Source organism: Lytechinus variegatus, chromosome 3 (assembly GCF_018143015.1).
Source record: "Lytechinus variegatus isolate NC3 chromosome 3, Lvar_3.0, whole genome shotgun sequence".
NCBI classification, from domain to species: domain Eukaryota; kingdom Metazoa; phylum Echinodermata; class Echinoidea; order Temnopleuroida; family Toxopneustidae; genus Lytechinus; species Lytechinus variegatus.
This window is the reverse complement of record NC_054742.1, coordinates 542198-566856: the sequence shown is the minus strand read 5'-3', so window position 1 is coordinate 566856 and position 24659 is coordinate 542198. Positions and strand designations below refer to the sequence as shown.

General features: G+C 35.6%; 1 pseudogene; it reads right to left on the bottom strand.

Annotated features, from left to right (window-relative positions):
- Nucleotides 1-4692: 4692 nt before the first annotated feature.
- Nucleotides 4693-24659, bottom strand: part of LOC121409911 — a 34232-nt pseudogene continuing 14265 nt past the window's right edge.

The window sequence follows — 24659 nt, the reverse complement described above, 5'->3', positions numbered from 1 at the left end:
TGGCGTATGGGGCAACAGCGAAGGATTGGTCTTTTCATACAAAAATTGTGATAGATTTGGACGTAACATTCGGAAAATAACACCATAATCACCATTTTCTTGTCTATCTCCTTTTATTTCTTATTCGTGAAAAATATGGAGTCCGTGCCCCAAAGTCCCTATGTACGTCAGTTCTGCTATCTTTGCTTTCGTAAAACAAGGGCGGCGCCAGTGTATTTTTATAATAAATAAATAATAATAATTGGATTTATACAGCGCTTTTTCCAGAGGATACAAAGCGCTGTTGATGGCATAAGACAAGTTAAAGTTTGTGGTTATATAAGTGTGTTTTGAGATGTTTTTTGAAGAGGTCAAGAGAAGAGAGGTTTCGAAGAGATGGAAAAGATAGAGGGAGTTGTCATGGTAGGACCCAGACTTTTTTTTTTTTACTTGAACACGACCCTGCCTATAACACCGAACAAGGTGGGAGGTTATCCACCTTTCATGCTGATATGGAAACCCCATAGTCATGAGTCATTCAATTTGAAGCATTGTTGTCCAACTGTCCAACGAATAATTATGAAAAAGGGAATGCTTATTACAGGAAACTTGATCTTATGACAGTCACCTTGGCCGAGGAGGTATTAATGACCACACCCATTAGATGAAAAGTACCTTACTTTTTTGCTGATATAGACCACTGATGTATTAAATTGCATTTTCATTTATGATATTTGTACTTTATATCTGTATTTCATTTCAATTTCTTAAATGTTAAACAGAAAATCTTTGGATAGATTATGCCCCCCCCAAAAAGAAATAGCATTTACTTCTACTTGACCATGCACTCAGTTTACTCATATTTACCTGTTTTCCTATTGCCTCACGAGGATGTGTTGTAATTCATCGTAAATTTACTTCAAAAGTTTACCCAATCAATTGTTTCCTGAAACACCGTTGAGGCTCGCGTGTTCTATCGAGGCATGTGGGATGTTTTAATACACACCCCCAGATTTAAAGCTTCCTGCTCCGATGGTCAATTGCCTCAATCTTCAAAATATTGAATGTGGCTGAAAGAAAACCTATTGCTATAGAAATTTCATTGCGTTATTTGTCATCCAAAATATATGCTATGCATTTGAGCTAATTGATTTGAAATCGTGTCAGTTTTCTTGTGACACATTCAGTTGGCTTTGATGTTAGCCGCAAAAGTTCGTGATTTCATGGAAATATGGACTTACATGGGTTCTCTCCAGCTAATAACAAAGCCATCTGAAGCTGTCACAAGAAAATATGATTTAAATCTTATAGCTCAATTGTATTTTAAACAAAGTCGCAATATTTTCCCGTCTCATCCCACATCTCTCTGACTCTCTCTCTCTCTCTTTCTATCTCTCTCTCTCTCCCTCCCTCCATTCAAAGTTGTGTTGTTTGTTTGTCAAAATTTAGTGTTTTGGGAATGACGAATCTTTTACGAAAGGTTATTTTTAAAGCACAAGTTTATGTAATTAAAACTATCAAATTGTAACTTTCCTTTAAAGACAAAAACACTGAACACTAACAAGAGTTGGAAGTTTAGGAAAGGGGACAAAAATGTTGTGTATCGAAATAGCGGTATACATAATTATTATACGACTGACCAGTCCTAAAACGTTTGTATGTGTTCCCATTATAAAACCACAATGTCAGTATAACTTGCAGCATCATTGCTTGGTCTATCAGTTGCCCATGGTAACAACCAGAGCGCATCATCGGCATGTGTTTAGATAAATCTAGCGTGGCCTTGGCATTGAGTATATACAGGAATTATACACTTGACTAGCCCTCTTCCGTCTTCTTTATTAGGTAAAGCACGCCGGAAGATAGAGCTGTAATGAAAGTTAGAGATGCAAGCATGTGCCAATGATCAGTATGGGATTTTAGAACAGAAGTTGATCTTATTTCGAAAGTTAGTGGTATACTACTACTACCTGTACTACTACTACTACTACTACTACTACTACTACTACTACTACTACTGCTGCTGCTGCTGCTGCTGCTGCTAATACTACTACTACTACTTCTACTTCTACTATACTACTACTACTACTACTACTACTACTATTACTACTGCTACTACTACTTCTGCTGCTACTACTACTACTACTCTACTACTACTACTACTACTACTACTACTACTACTACTACTACTATTACTACTGCCACTACTACTCTTTCTGCTGCTACTACTACTATACTACTACGTCTTCTTCTTCTACTACTACTATCTACTACTACTACTACTACTATACTATTGCTGCTACTAATACTATACAATTAACTACTTTTTTTTTCTTTTCCAGTATCATTCATTAAAGAGGTGGTCCTACCTGAGGATATTTATTTCTCAATAGAGTAGGGGAGATTGGGGTTAGTTGGAACATGGGGTAAGCTGAAACATTGTAATTTTCTTTAACACCTATAAATAAATCTATGCAATACTGCCCCCTATTTATTGTCATCAGCAATAGTCATCCACCATATTACAGCAACACATGTGCAACAAACCTGGTGAAGTTAGAACGGAATTTTTTTTTAAATCTTCTGAGCTTTTTTTTTCTTTCAGAAATGTGCTATTATCTCAAAGAAGTTTATAGATCAAGTTGGCCATTTGTGAGGTATAATATACACTTGCACCAAGCTACAAAATAAGGTTATTAATAATATGCCATGGTGAAATCCCTTTTTTGTGCTGTAAGCTTGTAAATGTCACATTGGCCTCTGGGGTAGGTTGGAAAAAAATTGAAGGGGATATTTGGAACAGCAAATGTGTTGGTTTTAAATCTCAACTGCAATATATTTAGTAATTAGTTGCCAAATTAATTACCCAATGTATTTTTTTTACATGTTAGGTGCATTTTATAGGGTACGGTACCACACTTTAATTGTTCGTATCTCCTGTTTGACAATTTTCATTAGTTCTTAGCATAATTTACCTTTCGATTTATTCAGTTCTGACCTTTAATTGTTATTGTATGCTACAGTTAAATAGTTCAAAGTACAGTTAAATGTGTGTGTTCCTATAATCATCCCCAACTTTGCCCCTACCTCGAATCTGTTAACGATGTCAGAACAGCCCTGAAAACATAGTTATCTAAATTGTACCTAGCCTCAACAAAATGAACTCATCCACACTTCTCTTCCACTCCTTTGTTTTCTCAAGCGCATACAGACTATTTCTTATGTGCTATACAAAAACTGAACATTCTTATTTTTGTTCCAACTAATCCCATTGTCCCCTAAAATTCACATAGCAAATGCTGAAAATTTGATCAAAATCGGATAACAAATAACGAAGTGATTGAATTTTAAAGAGTGGCATTTTCCGGTGAAACAGTTCGAGACATGTCTTTATGAATATTCATCAGGTGGGCTGATGATGTCATATCGCCACTTGTTCTTTTGTATTATACAAATATACCAGGATTTGAGAAAGTTTAGTGAGAATTATTTATCCGAGGTTGGACGTGCAATCATTATTTTCTCCGAGGGACATAGCCCCGAGGAAAATAGTATTGCCAGTCCAACCGAGGATTAATAATTCACTAACTGTTTTCACAAAATATTGATGAAGTTTAAGATTGAATAACTTCTTTTAACGATTTTGTTGAAATTTTCAGCATTCTGCTCTGTGCATTTTACTCTGTTTATTTACTTTAAAATATTTTCAGCACGGACCATCCCATTAACAGCAAACTCATCTCCATCATCAAGCACCGTCATAATCATCACAAATATTCTCCTCATCATTACCACTTCATGCATTTCCTTAAAAACGGCAGACTAGCAGAAAGAATTCAAAGAGTATCAAATCGCCTATAAATCTCATTTACAATATAAGATTTATTAAGACCTATCAATCACAGTGGACAGTAGTTTGTACTCAAATACAATTAAAAGCCAAATCATCTCTAATGAAATAAGTTAGGTGTATACACTTTAACAAACTAACTTTACACTGAGGTGTACACATGCACAATCTGCTATTTGAGTAGTGCTTTTATGCTTTCATGTGCCTGATGCAATTCAGAATAGACTCGTAAAAAATCTACATTTTCCCCAAAAATCAGAAATCAACAATAGTGCAATGCTTAAATTGGCAAGTTAAATATGTCTTATTTAAAGGTAAAGTATTGATGATCTATATACTCCAATGAATGAACAGTATTTTATGTAAAACTATTTAGCAATACAAGGTGTCATTCTGAAAGATCATTTTCAAACGTCTGATAAGTTTGTTCGTTTACTCTTTCTTATAACATCGAAACATCAAATAACAGTGTACATGGGATATGATAAATTATTCTAATAGATTCACATTTCACGGAAATCATTATTTACAATACTACGACGCACTATGATTCAAAGAAACCTACTTTTCACATGGATATTATTCGTGCACGCAAGTACTATTCACCACAAATTGAATTTGTTACATCTATAACACTGTAATCATAGTCTCTAGTTTAATTCACATGTACCTGCTTCAAATGTATATACTATGTATTTTACCTTGTTTTTAAGAGATGTGAAATAAATGAATTTGAATTCGCCCACTTATTTACATATTTAAAAATAATAATTAAGCAATATTGACTGGTCTCGGGGCGATACGACATATATCGATCAAACTAGATTTATATCGCCCAAGTCGCAGACGAGGGTGATATCAATTTAGTCTTAAGCAAGCAATAATGTAATAAATTTGCCCTGCTCAGATGTCTGATACGGTTAATAATAGTAAATATCATTCGATACACTTTACATCAAAGTCATGTCATTAATTTAGCGGATATTTTGAGAGGTTTTGAACCTTATTGTATAGTCTCCGATTGAGCGTTTGATCAGCATTTTGTCGACAACTTTCCTTATATTTTATTGGCTTATAAGGACGGTAGGAACGATCGGATAAAATAGACTTTGTCGGATAAAACATCTGACACGTCTTTTCATACATCGGACATATCGGAGTGCTGATGTATTAAGGCAAAAAGAAAAAGAACACAAGAAGAAAAAAAATGGGACTGGCCCCCACATTTACCTAGAGAAAGTAACGTTTTTGATGAAACTGATATTTTACTAAAACCCCTCAAAAAATGTTTGGAAATCTGCGTTTGGCCATTAATTGCTCCCAACTACCAATTTTACACATTGCATATCTAATAACATTCAAAAGATCTCAAAAGATCATTCAATTCTCTTTAAATGATACCATGCTTGTTATGATAATACCATCACGAAAAGATCAGGATTCAAAAGTCTGATTAATCGAAAAGCTTCAAAACGAGCAGTAATCGTCATGAAGGTCAATAAAGAACAGATCTTTTGCATGTGTCAATAGAGATGAATACCCATTCAAATAAAGACACTTGTACATCCAGTGATAGTATCGGAATATTACTTCGATTGTGTGGAATACGTATAGATCTAATTTCTGAGATAGTTTTTATGAAAAAAAACACATTCGTAGCAAATTATGTAAAATGTATTTAAATAAGACTTTGCGTTAAAAGCTGTATCGTCAAATACAGATTGAAAGACATGCCTATTCTGGTTGTAATGCCTTTGACCCATATACACTCAGAAGGCGGATGAAGTTAAGGAAGTTATTTTTTACTTGAATGCAATTTCCTTACCTGCATAATTACATGTAACGAATACACGTAAACACACTCGGACATCAACTGCATGAAGAACATCGATCGAGAATTAAATAATAATAATCCATGATCAAGACTGATTTGGAGAAAGAGGGAATAAACAATAATGATACCCCTGCCATGAATTATTAAATGCTCGCTGTTTGAATGATTAATCATTATATGACAATCAATTACAAATTATCCCTTTTTTAATCATAACTGCTTAGAATGTGCAGATCTAATGGGAAACAGAAGCATTTTGTTTTGCTTGTCAGACCCCCCCCCCCACCGCCCCACCCCCATTGGTATCCTAGATCCGCCCTTACTTCTTCTTAGACTTCAATATCAGGAACGGAGTGGGTTGTAAAGCTTGTAGATGCTTGGGCAGTCAACCAATATGTTCGTTGAGAGCCTTTACCCTGCAAAGAGAAAGGGGAACATCATTATTCATATTTTCTTGTTAAGTCTGCGAATAATAATCGTTCCTAACTGTTCAGATGGTGACAGACACTTTGCTGCCAGAACTTTGTATTTCCGGATTTTGTGAAAGACTTATAGTGCCCTCTTAAATTCGCAATTAATTTCAATGACAAATTAAATTCATTATAGCTCTAGTATATGTACAAAGCTTACAGAATGAGGAAAGAAATACATATAAAAGTGAATATGTTCCCTTTCAATAACTTAAGGAGCATAAAGTAAGTTAATTGTGTTTTTATTGTAAACAGGGCGCAAGGATCTTTAAAGCTTTCAAGCTGTCTGTGATCCAATTACGACCATAGGCCATCCGGAGCTAAACAGAACAAGCGTTACTTAAAAAAGAAATCATTTCCCTCGAATTCCTGCATCTGATACTGTTTGAATAAAGATATTATTTTGTTCCTTGAAACATTGCCAAAATCTTCAATAATACTTGGCAAAGCAAAACATTGGTAAGATGAGAGACACACAAACAACCATTACCTTCAGGACTACCTCACCACGGGGTTCTGTCTCAAAGTTCTTGAATGTATCAAGCAAAGTCTTTGTCGACTCACTAATGTGAACTTTCATTGCTATGAAACAGAAAGAGTAAATAGTAGTTACCATAATGATATATAACAAAACGACATCTAACGCTTTTCATCTTGCATTTGAAAGGAATAAACCCATGTTCTACGATAGTATCGAGGAAATATGATACTGAAGACATTTGGCGACTGTCGCCCCCCCCCCCCCTCGTGCTCATCCCGGTTCATTGATGCTGAATTGAATATCTCTCTCGCTTATTATAATTCTTTATTTGGATTATATTGTTTTGTCATTTTCAGTATCAGTACCTCTAATAGCCAAAATAGTGATTCAGTCTTCAAAAAGCAAAATTAAATTAATAGTCTAACTGAGAGAGTAACTATTTTCTTTAATACTGTTGAAATTTCAAATGAAGTGAATATAAATCTGTTAAATATTCAAATTGTAAATTTGAATAAAAATAGGATACAATAGTTCTTTTGACACATTTTGTTCAGACTGCTTGGAGGTTTCACCGAGATTGCACAGTATGCACATCTCATGCTTATGTGAACCTTGAACTTCAGACGTTATTTTCTCCTTATTTTTTTTAAAGATCTCACTGAATTTGTTTTTAATAAATTTTGACAGGTTATGCATCACTTAATTGCTTAGAATGCGTTTCGTTTATTTTTAACTCAGAAAAATCTCAAAAGTCATATTAGGCGACTTATTGTTGCTTTGGATGTGGCTGGTTACAGTATTTTTTTTTACATCTCTTTGATGGAAGACAATATGAGCATTGTTGTTGCCTAGCTCAAGGGCCGTGCCGAACCCCAGACTTCCATAGTGTAGTCAGGGGCCTATGACAATGGCACATGCTCAACGTCATTCTTATTGTTATTATTCAATCATTTGACTTCAATTTAAATAAATATTGCGTTCAAAATACTCCAGGCAACATGAATCGCCTATCAGTTATGATCAGTCAGCGTTATTTGCAACCACGCAAAAACTTGTTCCGTCCCACTGACTCTATATACCATTCGAAATAATGCATTAATTTGGTTAGTCTGGGTCTTTTTTGTGTGTTGAATGTGATATAACGTTATATCATGACTCTAAAAATCAAACTTTAATCATAGGAGACACAACGGGTTTACCTTGGCCTGTAGACTCCATACGTGAGGCTGTATTCACCGTATCTCCAAAAAGACAATACCTAGGCATACGTAGACCTACCACACCTGCTACGCAAGCACCTGCACATTGTTGGGGTTTAATTTAAAAATACACATTGATTAAAGGGATACTCCCGGCTGAAAATACTAATATATATCTAAATAAATAGAGTAAGATTCACTGAGTAAAATGCTGAAAATTTCATCAAAAACGGACAACAAATAACGAAGTTATTGAATTTTAAACTTTATCAATATCTTGTGAAAACAGTTTTATGCGCGTCATCATGAATATGATGATGCCATATCACCCACTTTCCTTTTTTTCTTATATGTTATCACATGAAATCACATTTGATTCATTTTTCCATACATGTGTAAATGATCTGTCTCCATTATGATGAAATAAGTTGCGGCAATAAGTAACTAAGTAACTTGATCATTATTTTTTGTCAGTCCAACTGCTTTAGTTCTTAGTAGAAAATTTTGAATAAACCTAATTTCATATAGTAAAATACAAAGAACAAGTGGGGATATGACATCATCAGCCCACCTAATGAATATTCATGAAGACATGCCTAGAACTGTTTCAACGGAATGATGCAAAACTTGAAAATTCAATCACTTTGTTATCCGATTTTGATCAAATTTTCAGCATTTTGCTCTGTGAAGTTTACTTTATCTATTGAGATATAAGTATCTCCAACCTGGATCATCCCTTTAACCTTGAATGATCATATTTCGTAATATTATCATGGTAAACACGTGGTTTTGTAGTAGTAGGAGGAGGAGGAGTACTAGTCATGCTAGTAGTACTATAGTAGCAGCAGCAGTAGGAGTAATAGAAGAAGAAGAAATAGAAGAAGTTGAAGAAGAAGAAGAAGAAGAATTAAGTAGTTACTACTTCTTCAACTACTACTTAGTAGTAGTATATACATGTAGTAGTAAGAGTCGTAGAAGTAGCCGTAGTGTAGTAGTGGTAGTAGTGGTAGTAGTAGAAGCAGCAGCAGCAGCAGCAGCAGTAGTAGTAGTAGTAGTAGTAGTAGTAGTAGTAGTAGTAGTAGTAGTAGTAGTAGTAGTAGTAGTAGTAGTAGTAGAAGTAGTAGTAGTAGTAGTAGTAGTAGTAGTAGTAGTAGTAGTAGTAGTAGTAGTAGTAGGAGTATAGTAGTAGCAGCAGCAGCAGCAGCAGTACAATAGTATATTATAGCGGTATTAGCATTAGTGGCGATCCCGGGGGCGGGGGTCGACTTCTCCCTCCCCCCTCCGAATTCAGAATTGTGTACAACATGCATAATCGGAGAGAGTCGTCTTATCTCATCCCCACCCTCGAAAAAGTATCAAGAAATCCCCGCAAATGATTACCCATATAGTAGAAGTAGTAGATATGGAAACAATAAGTCATTTTGGAGGGCAAATAGTGCTTAATAGTAATTGTATCTTACTTTTTATAAGAAGCCTTTTCCTATCGTTCCAGACATCGGTGATGTAATGTACTAAAGGAATGGGCAATCTACTTGGTGATAAGTACATTTGGTGATGAATTAACGAGGCTAATATATTTTTTTGATAACAATAATGGTTTTAAGTATCGATTTTACGTTAATTTCCCCTCTTCCATTTTATGTATCCTTATCTCTATTTTTTCATTTTCATTTAAGCCATTTGCTTTTGTGAGCGTCCGATCTAGATCTATCTAGCCAGAGCAGATAATATTGTGTGACAGACATACAGTACTCAACGTACTGATATTTCAATACTGCATGACTTCCTTGAAGGGTGAAATATGTTTGAGACATGTTAGACTTAGTCATATATATACCAGCCTGTTCAGGTTTAAGTTTCAAGTTTCCTTTACTTCATTTCGACTCAACATATTACACAATTATGAAATAATATCCATACAAATCAATACAAGGGAATATACAATGTAAGCAATGCAACGATTCAGCCTGGTGTCCCCTAAACCTGACTATGTATTCTTGTTGGTGGGAATATTAAATCATACGGATTATGCAAACACCAGTTTTCGTATAAACACAGTGAAATGAATTTAATGGTTTAGAACAAAAAAAAAGTAAGTAAAAACCCCAAACGCAATCACACACACATTATACCACAAGAGGGCAGCATTTCGTCCTACTTGGATTTTATGAGAACTTCAAGGTCCCAACCACTGCATGTACAAAACCATGGACTTAAGTCCACGATAAAACTAAACAGGTTTTCCCAGGGTCTGTTTCTTTGATCATAGTGAGAACAAAATATGATAACCTTCCCCTTTTTTATCTTTATCTAATGGTTTGAAGTCTAGTGTACTACTATCTGGCAAATAATTTTTGTTTGGATTGTGCCAAAATGTCCTTTTTGTCCTTTTCACATGTATTAAATAATCAACACACAAGCCTTTGTGGAAAGAATTGCTGGTATTTGACCCGGACAGTTTACCTGAGTGAACTCCGACCCTGAGAAGGAGTTTCTCTTCCGGCTTATGTCTGATTCTGAATTTATATGCTTCCCTGACTAGAGACAGTGCCATAGAAGCAATCTCCTTGACGTGTTGAATCCCATTCCTGATAGGTAGACCAGACACCACCATGTACGCATCACCGATTGTCTCAACCTAGAAAAGTAACCATCGTTGGATTTATAGTGTTTGCTTCGACTAATGTTGCAGTAACATACGAAACCGATTCCAAATCTGACCGATGTCAGCAGTATAAGGGATTATGATCACATTTATTTCCTCATATAGAAATAAAGGCTTATGTACAAGAAAATGCTCCTTGCTAAATTTTATTGCTCCATTAAAACAACGATTAAGCTTCTACTAACCTAAAACAAAATTATTTCTCCTTATTGTGAAGAGCAATGCAAGTGTTAGAAGTAACAGTGGTGCTAAAACGTCCTGATAAAACGAATGGATCTCTTATTTTGATCAGAATTTTCTGCCATTACTGGTTTATACTAGATAGGGGGCATGGGGCACTAGTGCCATATTTTGGCTCGCTCATAGTGCTCGCTCAAAATGGTTGGCTCACTGCCCAACTGGATACCACTATTGATGAATAGCTTGCTTGTATTAAAGGAGATGAAAGCAGAGATGGTAGAGGAAGAGGAACACAATCATATTCGCCATTTTCCATCTAATATTGAAATCCCTTGGCCCTTTTTTATTTTACCCGGGTTTGATCCAGAGATTACCTTTGAGCAAGGAATTTGATTTAAATTACTCTTTTTACTTGCATCAGTTGAATGGAAATATTTTAATCATATACATTAGTTAAATCATATAAGCATGTTATACGAACGTGTGTATGTGTAGAACAACGAATTAAAGGGCAAAAGCGCCAAAAATGTTAATTATATCATGTTTTCTACCTTATAAACGTCGAAATTTCCAATGATACTATCAAAACATGTGTAGAGGTCATTGAGCAAAGTGACGACCTGTAGAACGAGAAATGAACGCATTTATTATTTTCATTGTTGTTATCATAACCATTATCATTATTATTATTGTTGTTATAATTATCACAAGTATTATTATTATTAACATTATAATTATCATTATTATTATTATTGTTTATTATTATTATTATTATTTTTTTTGGCATCAACTGTGCCTATATGAGGCGAAAAAATAACTGAATTAAATCACTATGACACACAGGTCTCTCCTCCCGATATAACTGATTGGTGTGATGCAGGTTGACCACTACATCGATGTTCCCTATACGAATAGTGTAGTTGGTTGAACCCATCTTTGCATATTAAGAACACACTGGGTTTTTAATGTGCAAAGGTGGTGACTCTCCTCTACTCGGGGTCTCTATTTAACGTCCTACCCGAGGAACGGAGTGTTTTACATCGTTATATTAGGAATCTTCTGAATGAAAATTGAAGAAGAAGAGAGGGACGCTTAAATCCAGGCGAATCGCATAAAACAGAAAAATCCAAGAAACAGATCAATGGTAGTTTGAAATGGAATGAGTGTATAAGAACACGTTTCGAACAGTTAAATGTTGTAATCACTAACGCCATGAAGATTTTTTTTCCAGACAATCTTACTTTCTTGTTTCAAGGGTTTATTCTTGACTAATTGAAGGTAAAATACACACGTACACCGGAAATAAGCTTTACAGATTGATTACTATGCTTTTTATTAGTAATTGAAACACTGGCAGTTATTTCCGCAAAATTTGAGATGGCCCCAAATAAAAAGAATGCATCAGAAATTGCATACATATACAATGTTTACAATTTAGGATTTACTGTTAAAGCAAAATAAGGAGTTCTATTAAGAGGTAATAATGAAGAGCCAATATTATCAATCAATTACATGTACCTAATTAGAATCGAATCTCATTTTCCTGTTTATTCATTATTTTTTTAAATTTCATTCTCACAAAAATGGGGATGGATTTCAATAACTCATAATACTCTACATACTCAATATTAAGCTATGTCTATTAATAACAAAACCAATCTAACATTTATTCTTCACGTCACGAATTTCATATTAAAATTAAAAAGAGCCTTCAGCATGTTCAGTGATGAACTGAGGGCGCTCTAATCCATCGCGTTTCTAACAAGATAAAGCGGTATGAGCTTGTCTTCGCAAGCTGTTTCATTATTCAATGAATTGACAGTGTTCATCATCTACATTGTTTACCTGTAGTGGTGTGCTATCAGCTGAGATAGATGTGAACCCTACGATATCACTGAAGTAGATTGTCACACTTTCATAAGACTCTGGATTCACTGATGACCCTTGTTTGAGTTGCTCGGCTACAGATCTGATAAAGGACGAAAAGTAAATCCCGGAACTTCACTTTGAAACCTACATACATTATTTCTTTTTGTTGTTGTTGTTCCAATGATTTGAATTGTCATTTTTTACATTCAGTGTAGTTCAATCATAGGTTAAGTTGAAGTCAAAGGATTCTAGGGGATGAAAAGGAGAAGAAAAGAGAGATGGGGAATTGAATCTCCTAATTGAAAACCCTGGTTACAGGCCTGGATCTGATCTGATGAGCTATACATCATTTTTTTTTCTATTATTCCAACATCTCCATCAAGCCAGTCTGTTTTGAATGGCGACTATTCAAATTCAGAATAAATCAAGGAAGTTGAGATAGTTGTTTCTCGGGATTGTACAACGCTGTCGTCAGATAGATGACATGTTCAAATCCAACTGGTTATAAGATTTTCTCTTGAGTTTTTTTTCACTGAATTATTTTTAATAAGAGCAAGCCATGATCGATTGAATGAAATCAGAGAATCAGAGAAACATATCCATTAAGTATATATTGGCAAAATCAAACAAAGAATTACAGAGTTGTATTCAGCCTTGTAATTTTGTGACATGACATGATTGCGTGTAGCTGCTCCATCATAACAACGCCATGTATTTCATTTCAAAATAGACCATTTTCTCGGGAAATTGAAAGCGGTTTATTTGTGCATTGAATGTAAGTTCTATGAAATAAATAATTTGAATCATCGCAAACCATCAATTTGTTTTTTATGATAGACAATATCGGTAAGGGAGCTGCTTACAATTAAAGTGAAATTTGTATTTAAAAAATAAATGAATAAAAATGTACAACTCTTTTGATGGATTTTCGTCGAACATTCATTTCTCATGTTTATGCTTCTTTTATCATCTATCAAAATTGCGGACGGGGAACAGAACTCGACATAATCCATAAAATTCTACGTTTATGGTTTTGAAATTGGTCAATGATGAGTTCTAAACTACTGCGAAGAATTCATTAAAATTGTCCGTACCCACCCTCATTCTGCTTCTTTATTACCCCCCCCCCTCCCCCACTCTGTCTCTCTAGCTTTGTTTTAGCATAGACCTACATATTCCAGTATCTATACCTTGGTAGGACTTCATAGAGGAGGGTCTCTGATCTCTTCTTTTCCTCTAAGAACGCGGCTGTTCTTTCTTCCACCAATGATTCGAGGTTAGTGGCATACTGTTCCATGCGACTCAACAAGTTGTCAAGGATGTTTCCACCAGCAAGATGCCTGACAAAATTATTTTGAGATTAATAGCATGAATAGTGTATGATAGCGGATATACGTTCACTCATAGAGCTATTATGGTTCACTCATGCTTCCTCTTTAGAAGTTTATTAGAAGACTAATTCATGGTCTTGATTGTCTTGATTGTAGCTTAGTGTATTAGTGTGCGCGTTTATAAGAATAATTATTACTATTTTACTTTTCTTCATTTTTGTTAGACATTATTTACCCTTTTTTGTATACATTTTTTTTTGTCTCTTGGGGGCTACCTTTCTCAATCTACTTTGAAATACAGCAATTCGAAATACATTGTTATGCAAATTATAGACGACGACTGAATTATAATTATGCGGCATGTATATCCCAGCGAAGTTTGGAAGCACCTCCTCACGACTGCATAGTGTATCCTACATGTCCTACGCATTATTTTCGCTTTGCACACACATAACCTAACAAAAATAGTATTATTAGCACAATGAGCAGTTGCAGAAATATATGTGTTTAATCCATAGAGATGTATACTACATGTAATTAGGCGTTATTAAGTATATATCTCTATGGTTTAATCACATCTAATCATTAAAAAAAATCAAACAGAAAAATAAGCTAAATGCGCGCATCCGATCGACTGAAGCCAGGCTGACACTTGCACGACTTTTGGCCACGATTTTGTCGTGGCAAGTCGTGCCATTTTAGGGCACGAACTGGGAGGCTCCCGCACTGTTTTACGACTTGTTCACGCATAGTTCACGACAAGTTCACGACGAGTTTACGAATGCGTGCCCGTCAGTGTCCACATTGACACGAACTGGCACGACGAGTTCACGCATAGTTTGCGCATAGTTTACGCACTTCTCGCATTGGCACGACGAGTTTGCGCAATTCGGACGGTGTCGTGCTGAACTATTCGTGAACACAACGTGAGCTGTTCGTGAACCATTCGTGACAGTCGTGGCATGGCGCGCACTGCCACGCATTGGCACGCTTCCTCCCGCGTCGTCCCGACGAGTTCACGACGAGTTCACGAACAGTTTGCGCATAGTTCACGACCCGGTCGCTAAATTTTGTCGTGACCAAAATTTTGAACATTTCAAAATTCTCGTCCCAACATGGCACGCAGTCACGACATGTCACGACGTGTTTACGCACACTTCACGCCAGTTCACGACTAGTTTGCGCACTGGCACGATTTGAGTCGTGCCAATGCGTGACACAAAATCGTGCAAGTGTCAGGCTGGCATCATAATCGAAATGCGTTTGAGTGTAACTATGCCGGACACTTGCACGATTTTGTGTCACGCATTGGCACGACTCAAGTCGTGCTAGTGCGCAAACTAGTCGTGAACTGGCGTGAAGTGTGCGTAAACATGTCGTGACACGTCGTGACTGCGTGCCATATCGGGACGAGAATTTTGAAATGTTCAAAATTTTGGTCACGACAAAATTTAGCGACCGGGTCGTGAATTATGCGCAAACTGTTCGTCAACTCGTCGTGAATTCGTCGGGACGATGCGGGAGGATGCATGCTAGTGCGTGGCAGTGCGCGCCATGCCACAACTGTCACGAATAGTTTACGAACAGCTCAAGTCGTGTTCACGAATAGTTCAGCACGACACCGTCCGAATTGCGCAAACTCGTCGTGTCAATGCGGGAAGTGCGTAAACTATGCGCAAACTATGCGTGAACTCGTCGTGCCAATTCGTGTCAATGTGGACACTGACGGGCACGTATTCGTGAACTCGTCGTGAACTTGTCGTAAACTATGCGTGAACAAGTCGTAAACAGTGCGGGAGCCTCCCAGTTCGTGCCCCAAAATGGCACGACTTGCCACGACAAAATCGTGGCCAAAAGTCGTGCAAGTGTCAGCCTGGCTTGAGAGTATAAGTTTACTTGTTGATTTTCTTCATGCTTGACAGTAAATCCGTAGTTGCTGGTCTATTCTCTGGTATTTCCTGCCAACATGCTTGTATGATAGACCGAATTTCATCAGTACACATTTGAGGGTCAATCTTAGGACGGAAAGGGGGCACATTCGTCTCTTTCAGCTTCTTAATGATTTCTATAAAAATATAAAATCACGTAAAATAATGATTTCCAAACATTCTCGATCATCTCAATTAAAGCATAACAATTGTAAACATAGAATAATACTAATAAATTGTACTTCTATTATAACGAGCGGTTAAGATGAAAATAAAGAAAATAAATCATTGATTTCAGTTAAAACACTACTAGATCTGTATTTTTGTATTGCTTTCACACCCTTCTTTTTTGTTTCCTTCATGTCCAATTTCAGCATCAGCAGTGCATTTGAATAGCCAACATGATGCGTTATAGTCAGTATAGTCCCTAAAAAACACTATCCCACTGGCATAGTGATGGGAAGATAGGACCAGGAAACAGAGCTGGGTTACTAACTTGAGCATGTTGAGTCAAGGGTAATAAATTTCTATGTGATTATGAGTATTTTCATTACCATCTATTTCCATTGTGTTTCTTTCTTCCTCGAATGGGCGCGCTCTTGAGACGATTTCTTGCATGATAATACCGACACTATAGATGTCGCCCTTCTGAGTTGGCTGTTGATCGGGTGATCTCAGTATTTCGGGAGATTTCCATAGCATTTCTGTGAACCAGAAATCAAGAAATATTAAGGCTCTGTGCCATGTTTCATCAGCAACAAATGGAGGGAACATGGGGCAATAAAGATATGAATTGCCCGTATTTTTGTCTCACCAGCATAGCAGAGTGAGGCCATATATATGCGCCGCGTTTCCGGTGGCGTCAACACCAAATCTTAACCGAATGTTAAGATTTTGAAATGACAGCATAACTTAGAAAATATATAGACCTAGTTCATGAAAGTTGGCCATAAGATTAATTAAGTATTACTTAATATCCTGCCTGAGTTTCATGTCACATGACCAAGGTCAAAGGTCATTTAGGGTCAATGAAATTAGACCTTGTTGGGGGAATCAACATCAAAATCTTAACCTAAGATTAAGTTTTTAAAATGTCATCATAACTTAGAAAATATTTGAACCTAGATCATGAAACTTAAACATAAGGTTGATCAAGTATCACTGAATATCCTGTGCAAGTTTCAAGTATCATGATTAAGGTCAAAGGTTATTTAGGGTCAATGAACTTTGGCCAAATTGGGGGTATTTGTTGAATTACCATCATAAGTTTGAAAGTATATTGGTCTAGTTCATTAAACTTGGACACAAGAGTAATCAAATATCACTGACCATCCTGTGCGCATTTCAGCTCAAATGACCAAGGACAAAGGTCAATGAACTTTGGCCATAATGGGGTATCGGTTGAATTACCATCATAACTTTGTGTGTTTATGGATCTGTTTCATGAAACTTGGAAATAAGAGTAATCAAGTATCACTGAACATCCTGTGCGAGTTTCAGGTCACATGATCAAGGTCAAAGGTCATGTAAGGACAATGAACTTTGGCTATTTTGGAGGTGTTTGTTGAATTGCCATCACATCTCTGTAAGTGTATTGGTCTAGTTCAAAATGGGTAAAAGATGTGCTTACTAAGAGTTAAATTTAATTCGGGTGGCAAAATTGTCACAAAATGCTTGAATGTATCCGTTTTTTTCAATTGACTTAAAGTGCAAGGGAAATGTATGAGAAATGTTTCGTAGGGTAAGTTTGATTTACCCTTTACACTGCGTCAAAACGAACATTTCTGCGCAAACAGATTTCTGCGAGATTCACAAAAATGGACAGTACCCATGCATTCAAGTGTAACATTCTGTCAAAAAAAATTACTTTCATTGGATAGATGAGACCCAAACCAAAGAATATACTTGAAAAACTGACCCACATGTTGTATATTTTTTGTAACTTCCAGAGCTTTTTCAAGGTGTAAACTTTTTGGGGTTTTTTGATACGCACTGTGTATCGAGAAGTTTGAATCACTGAACAATACAATGGTAATATACGGATGACGGAATATCTAACTAGGGAAAGACGTCGATCATAATATACCATGGAAATTCTGAAAAAGACTCCTGTGCTCAAAATCTCGATGAACATACTTAACAAAAAACATTGGGAAGTTTGGATTAAATTACAATTGTATATTATTTAATCGAAAATATGAATGTTTTGTCAGGAAAGTACCTTGGGAACATTATATGGGCTATGAATGTTGTAAGGAAACATACCCACAACTGTGTACTGATTTCTATTCCTATAATGACTGCATTGATGCATTCTGGGTATGGAACAGTGACTGACTCGTGATTTATGCTATTCTATTGAGCTTTGGTGCTTTCCCTATTTAATTCTCTACCAAAATCGTTTACAAACTGATGGCACCAGGCAAATCTGTCCAATCTCTCGTATTCTAAAAAAAATGGAAAGCCCTACTCTGTGGGTTCTTTGCCGAATGATCTTCGCTGTTATCGATGTCTCTAAATGTGGCGAGTCCGTAGTCAGTGAGCTTGAGAACGAACCGGCTGTCGACCACGCAGTTTGATGATGATAGTCTACCATGAAGAACGATAACACTGTTGTGTAGGTAGTGCAGTCCCTAGAATGATCAAGATTGACATTGTAATTCCATGCAGTAAAGCTAATATCGACAATTTTTTTTCATGAGCCACAGATGTATATTTTCCCCTAGCTTCGTTAATGAGCTACAATCCTGTGTATTTACACTTTTAAAAAAAAGTTTACCCATTATTGGGTAAAATGGGTATACTTGCTTGTCGGTTTGATAAAAAGATACCAAATATTTTGTAAGTTTTACGCAATGTTGCATTGAAAATTACCCTTAAAACCTGCATTTGGCCCAGTATGGGCTAAAAAAATTACCCAGCAGCAAACATGTATAAGTTACTTTTTTTACCTAATATGGGGTAAAATTTTACTCAGTGTTTTTAGAGTGTATACCGGTGCAGATTAATATCATCTTCATGAATGCCGTGTTATAAATTTCTTTACTTTAAAAATAATCATTATCCTCACCATCATCGTCGCCGTCATCATAAAGAAAGCTAGAGACAAGCAGGTGGCCGAAAACGGTATGGACATGATTGTTTTTTTTTTACGTTTCTTTATGTTAGGAACAAACTAAACAATCGTACTTACACGCATAACATCAGTAATGAGAGAATTCTTAAACATATTGTCGAGTTGTAAAGCCTCATTTTCCACGATGTCCTGAAAAGAAATTGAAACGAACGAAATAGTTCAGAGCCTACAACAACAAAACGATTATTAGTTGAAAAGCAAAAATATGTAAAGAAAGATTTACACGTTTAATTACATTCCTTATTCGTAAATCAGTAGGCCTATTAAACAAATGAATGTGGATCGAATAAGTTTCTCTTTCCTCTTTTCTTTCTTTCATTATTTTATTTTTCCTTCTAATTCTTTTTCCTTATTGTTTCTTTACCTCCCTTCCCTTCTTCCCCCTTCCTGTTTTTCTTCTTTCTTTGTGTGTTTCTTTCTTTCAAAGAATGAAGGAAACATTTTTCTTTCCTTCATTCCTTCTTTCTTTTCTCCTCCTTTATTTTTTCTTTCACACATTTATTCATCTTCCCTTCCTTTATTATTTTTTTGTTATATTCAATTTAAAGAATGACGGAAAACTTTTTTTCTCTTTTATGCTTTCTTTCATCCTTCTTTCATTCGAACGTTCTTTTGTTCCTTTTTTATCGTTTTCCTTCATTGGCCCTTTCAGTTTTTCTTCTCAATTCATCTTTTTCTTCTTTTCCTTCTCTCCTTCACTCTTTCCTTCACCCTCCTTTCTAATTCTTAATATTTTTTTACAAGTCTAACACTGTGTAGCCCTCTTTGTTCTTTTTTGTCGATTGTCCCGTATTTCATTTTGTGAAATCTGGTCACCCTGATATGGATATATACATGTATATTTATGTGTGTGAGGGTGTGTGTGTGTGTGTGTGTATATATTTTTTTTTAAAGAAAAATGTGGTAAGCTAAATCAGGTATTACAGATTGATACATATCATACCTGAAGACTTCCTTTGGGGCAGTACTCTGAAATTATTGAAATGTTTGGGGCATCAACGCATGCGCCCACAAAACGAACGAGGTTATTGTGCTCCACTTGACGCATCTGTGGTGTACAAACATACAATGATAGGAAAAATTTATTGTTATGGCGCAAAACATCTCAGCGAAATTCAGAGCTCTACACCGGGTTTTAGCATATAGAAAAATCTACTTGTTCCGTCATTACAACATAGCTTCCTTACGTTTTAAAATCAAGATTCGCTGACATGTTTGCATTGCATAATGATCCCTCCCTCATGGTGAAGAGAACAGCGATGTGACAGGTTTAGAAGAAAGTATTCAGATTGTGGTCAATGCATTGTGCATGCATATCGCGCATCAATATTTACTCCTTACAAATTTGAGGAGATTTGACTATCGACTGTACACGTGCCACATACATGTACTTGATATTCATTTTAATACTTCTTACATAAATGAACAACTGCAGCAACACGTGAGAAATGTGATGTAATTGAGTTCAGCCAAACACGCGTCGCAATTTAGGCCTACCATCCATCGATTCGTAAGATTAGGAATTACAAACTAACCTATATAAAACATGAGGTTTGTCCTTGATACTCCGAGCCTAAGTAAATGAAATTTTATTGTTGTTTCCATTACATAAATCATGGGACGGAAATTACTCTTCGATTCGACTAATGGTAATGGGTATTTCGTAAAGAGAATATTCAAGACTTTCTTGATATTGCGTCTTTTTTTAAATAAATATGAAATTTTATTTTAACAGTTTACCACTGGTTGGTTCTGTGTTATATTTCGTGTCACAAATTGGTAGTTATGAAAAAAGACAAACACGACGAAAGTCAAGAGAGCAGTGTATTCAGATTTTAAAAAGAGATATGTTCAGCTCTAAATAAATAATAACCAAACAAGCACAGGTCCATTTTATTTGAATTTAACGTCCTCTTTGCTTTCCAATGCACTTTACATAAGTATCATTGTGATTACAAATGAATTTAAATAAATATCGCCTATTGTTAAAGCAGGATTTAGTATTAAATGATAGAATACTTACATAATTAAGTTCTTTTAGTACATCCCGAGTTAAATCTAGTTTGTTTTCTCAATCCTCCTGATCATCACCAGTCGACCCTATTCGAATTAAGAAAAAAAAAACAGCCAATACACGCTACCTAACTATTGCTTTATCATGATTGAATGAAAATAATCAAACGTCAAAGACACTTCATTGTGTACAAATCCCGAAAAGTTTATTTTATCAGTATTTCAACATTTTACTTAAAAGAGAGATATACAAATCCTATTTCTTTGCAATACGTCGGCGGAGACAGACTGAGCTTGGAAAACAATATTCCATTCGATTGTCCGCTTTCCACACACAGAATCCGAGACCGAAAAGGCTGACGCATTCTGTTTGATTTTCATAACATTCTGGAAATAGCCTCTGACAAAAGGACGGATAATATGAATCCCAGGAATATTTCACTGATATGAAGTGTATACATGTTGCAGATTGCAAGTGTTGTGTAGGTTGGGGCCCATTCGATTTGGTTTTAATTTGTCTCATACCGTCCTCAAATTTCCGGCATGATTTTCCTCAATTGCCAAATACATTAAACATACCTTAAAGTTGGCTACAGTTGCGAACATCTGTCTCTGATGTGATGTTCCATGTCCAATGGAGGTTACCTGTCATAATAATGAAACAAAAATATAACTGTAAAATGTTCAAAGAGGTTCATCTCATCTGATGGATGTTGGAGGAAATTTCTACCTTGAGACGGCGACTTAATATCCGGTCTTCTATTGCAGTCACCGTCTGAAAGGGCCTTCACTTTAAATTACCTAATTGCCCTGATATAATGTTTGAAAATGGAAATATCTCTGATAACCCCTAAAAAATTATGAAAATCGATATATATATATATATATATATATATATATATATATATATATATATATATATATATATTGCATATTGCATGGTATTAATGGACTTTTTTCACTTCGGTCAACTGATCCTCTTGTCAGCAGGGTCGCCGGGTACAAGTCTTTTTTTTTTAAGTATATAAGCAACAATTTATCTACGATATTTTTATGAAACACACAGTTTGTCGATGGTGTGGTAAATTAAAATGCAATACATGTTTTGTATATTTTGATTGATTTTGAAACGAATAAAAAGTGCAAAGATGAAAAAAGAAGACTGCAATTATGACTATTTTCCCAGACTGATTCTTGGAAAATTCGGTCGTAATAATAAGTGCATGTCCTCTACCGGTATAGAATGATAAAGAAGTTCCCTTTAATCTTTATTCCAATCTAGAAAGTCTATTCTTACTCGTTTCATGCACGAAACAACTTTGGAATTTCTCGAAATCTTTGTTCATATACATCAATAAAACAGATCGACTCATTTCAAATTATTTCATTTAGAATTTATCGAGTGTGATATCTCGAATGAAGAGGAAGTTTGAATGAAGATAATGTGTAAGATTTTTTTGACATAGACCTTAAGCATGTTACAATCTGACAACTTTCATTTTACATTGATCAAATCGAGATGTGTTTTAGTATTAACAAACTAACAACTCTAATTATTTCAACCGTTGTGCATGCAAAGTCTCACCTTGGCGTGACTTGCAAATATATAGGATTCTACTCCACTGATTTTATCTTGGTCTGTATAGACTTATGATAGCATCATTCAGTGGAGAGATGTATAAAACACTCCTTTTTGAATCATCTGAAGAAAATTCCAATTTACCCTCTTTCTTCTCTCTCCCCTGGGTTTTGGTTCTCTTCCACTTCGCTCCCCTTTCGTTCATTCGCTTTCTTTCATTTTCTTGAATGCACCATGGAGCTGGGAACTAACTAATCAGATTAATGTCAACCAATGCACGATATATAGATTTATCTTGTGTTTCTTGTCAAGCATGACATCGGCGGGGAAACTGAAAAGCAAATGAGACTGACAATAAAATAAAAAAATATGTCATATCATGTACGTAATTTTTTGTTACTTTATGAATACATGTACTTATTTTCTTACCTGATATATTATTTATTGTATAGGCCTACAGATGTTTTTATATGGTTTATACTGGGAATCTTTCATATTCATCTTAAGAGTCGCTAATGTGATTGTTAAGGTCAGTTCACTTTGCAGACATCACGTAGTGTGTATCTTAATTTTGTCCATCATCTTCTTAAATTAAAGGCCAAGTCCATCTCAACTTTCGATTTCGGTGAAATTTTAGTGTAATACCTACTTGATTTTTTTTTCTAATTATTCAAAGGAACCTTTTGATGGATTGACTTAAAGTTTATAATTATTATTCGCAAATCATCTCTTACGTGTTATTTGCTCGTAGTTGCAAGTTTATGTGTAAAGTAGCATTTTTAGAAAGGTTCATTTTCAATCAGTTTAATTCAATTGAGTATTTTTTCTCCATTCATTCTAACCTGCAAATGGTCAAAGAAACCTCGAAATGTTGAGCTCCCCTTATTTATACTTACGAAAGAGCCAGAAAACTTTGACTGTCCCGACTTGGTTTCTTCCGGAAATACAAGTTCATCCCAAGACAGCTTCCAAGACATACGAAGAAGTTCAGCATCTAGACGCATTTTCCTTTAAAATGATCAGAAAATGATGTTATCCTCTCTGCTTTTCAAAATTATTGCAATATAATAAATTTGTGAAAAATTGAATCTGACAGCTCGTTTCACTGACATTAAAGGCTTGTCATGGTCGTTTATTTCATTCTTGTAATTCATGTAACTATTTCAATTACGTAACAAGTGGAATGCCTCTGGCCGTCTCACCTGCATCACGCGATTCAACATAGCAGCAGTGCTGACTTTGAAAACTACTATAACTGGCAAAAGATGTTCATTGATACTTGGTTACTCTTATTTCCACCTTTTATGAACTAGAACAATACACTTTTAAGGTTATGATGGTAGTTCAACGAATACCCCCAATTCGGCCAAAGTTCATTGACCCTAAATGACCTTTGACCTTGATCATGTGACCTGAAACTTGCACAGGATGTTCAGTGATACTTAATTGCTCTTATGTCAAAGTTCAAGAACTAGATCCATAAAATTTCAAAGTTATGATGACAATTCCTAAAATACCCCCAACATGGCTAAAGTTTGTTGACCCTAAGTGACCTTTAACCTTGGTCATCTGACCTGAAACTCGCACATGATATTCAGAGATACATGGTTGCTCTTATGTCCAAGTTTCATGAACTAGGTCCATCAACTTTTTAAGTTATGACAATTCCTCAAAAAAAAACCTACATGGCCAAAGTTTGTTGACCCTAACGGACCTTTGACCTTAAGCATGTGATCTTCAGTGATACACTATAACCTTAATGTATACTTTCGAAGTTATGACAACATTTAAACAAGTGGAATGCCTCTGGCCGTCTCACCTGCAACACGCGGTTCAATATAGCAGCAGTGCTGACTTTGAAAACTACTCTAACTCGCACAAGATGTTCAGTGATACATGGTTACTCTTATGTCCACTTTTTATGAACTAGACCAATAAACTTACAGAGATATGATGGTTATTCAACAAAAACCCAACATGGCCAAAGTTCATTGACCTTACATGACCTTTGATCTTGATCATGTGACCTGAAATGCGCACAAGATGTTCAGTGATACTTGATTACTCTAATGTCCAAGTTTAACGAACTAGACCAATAAACTTTCAAAGTTATGATGACATTTCAAAAACTTAACCTCAGGTTAA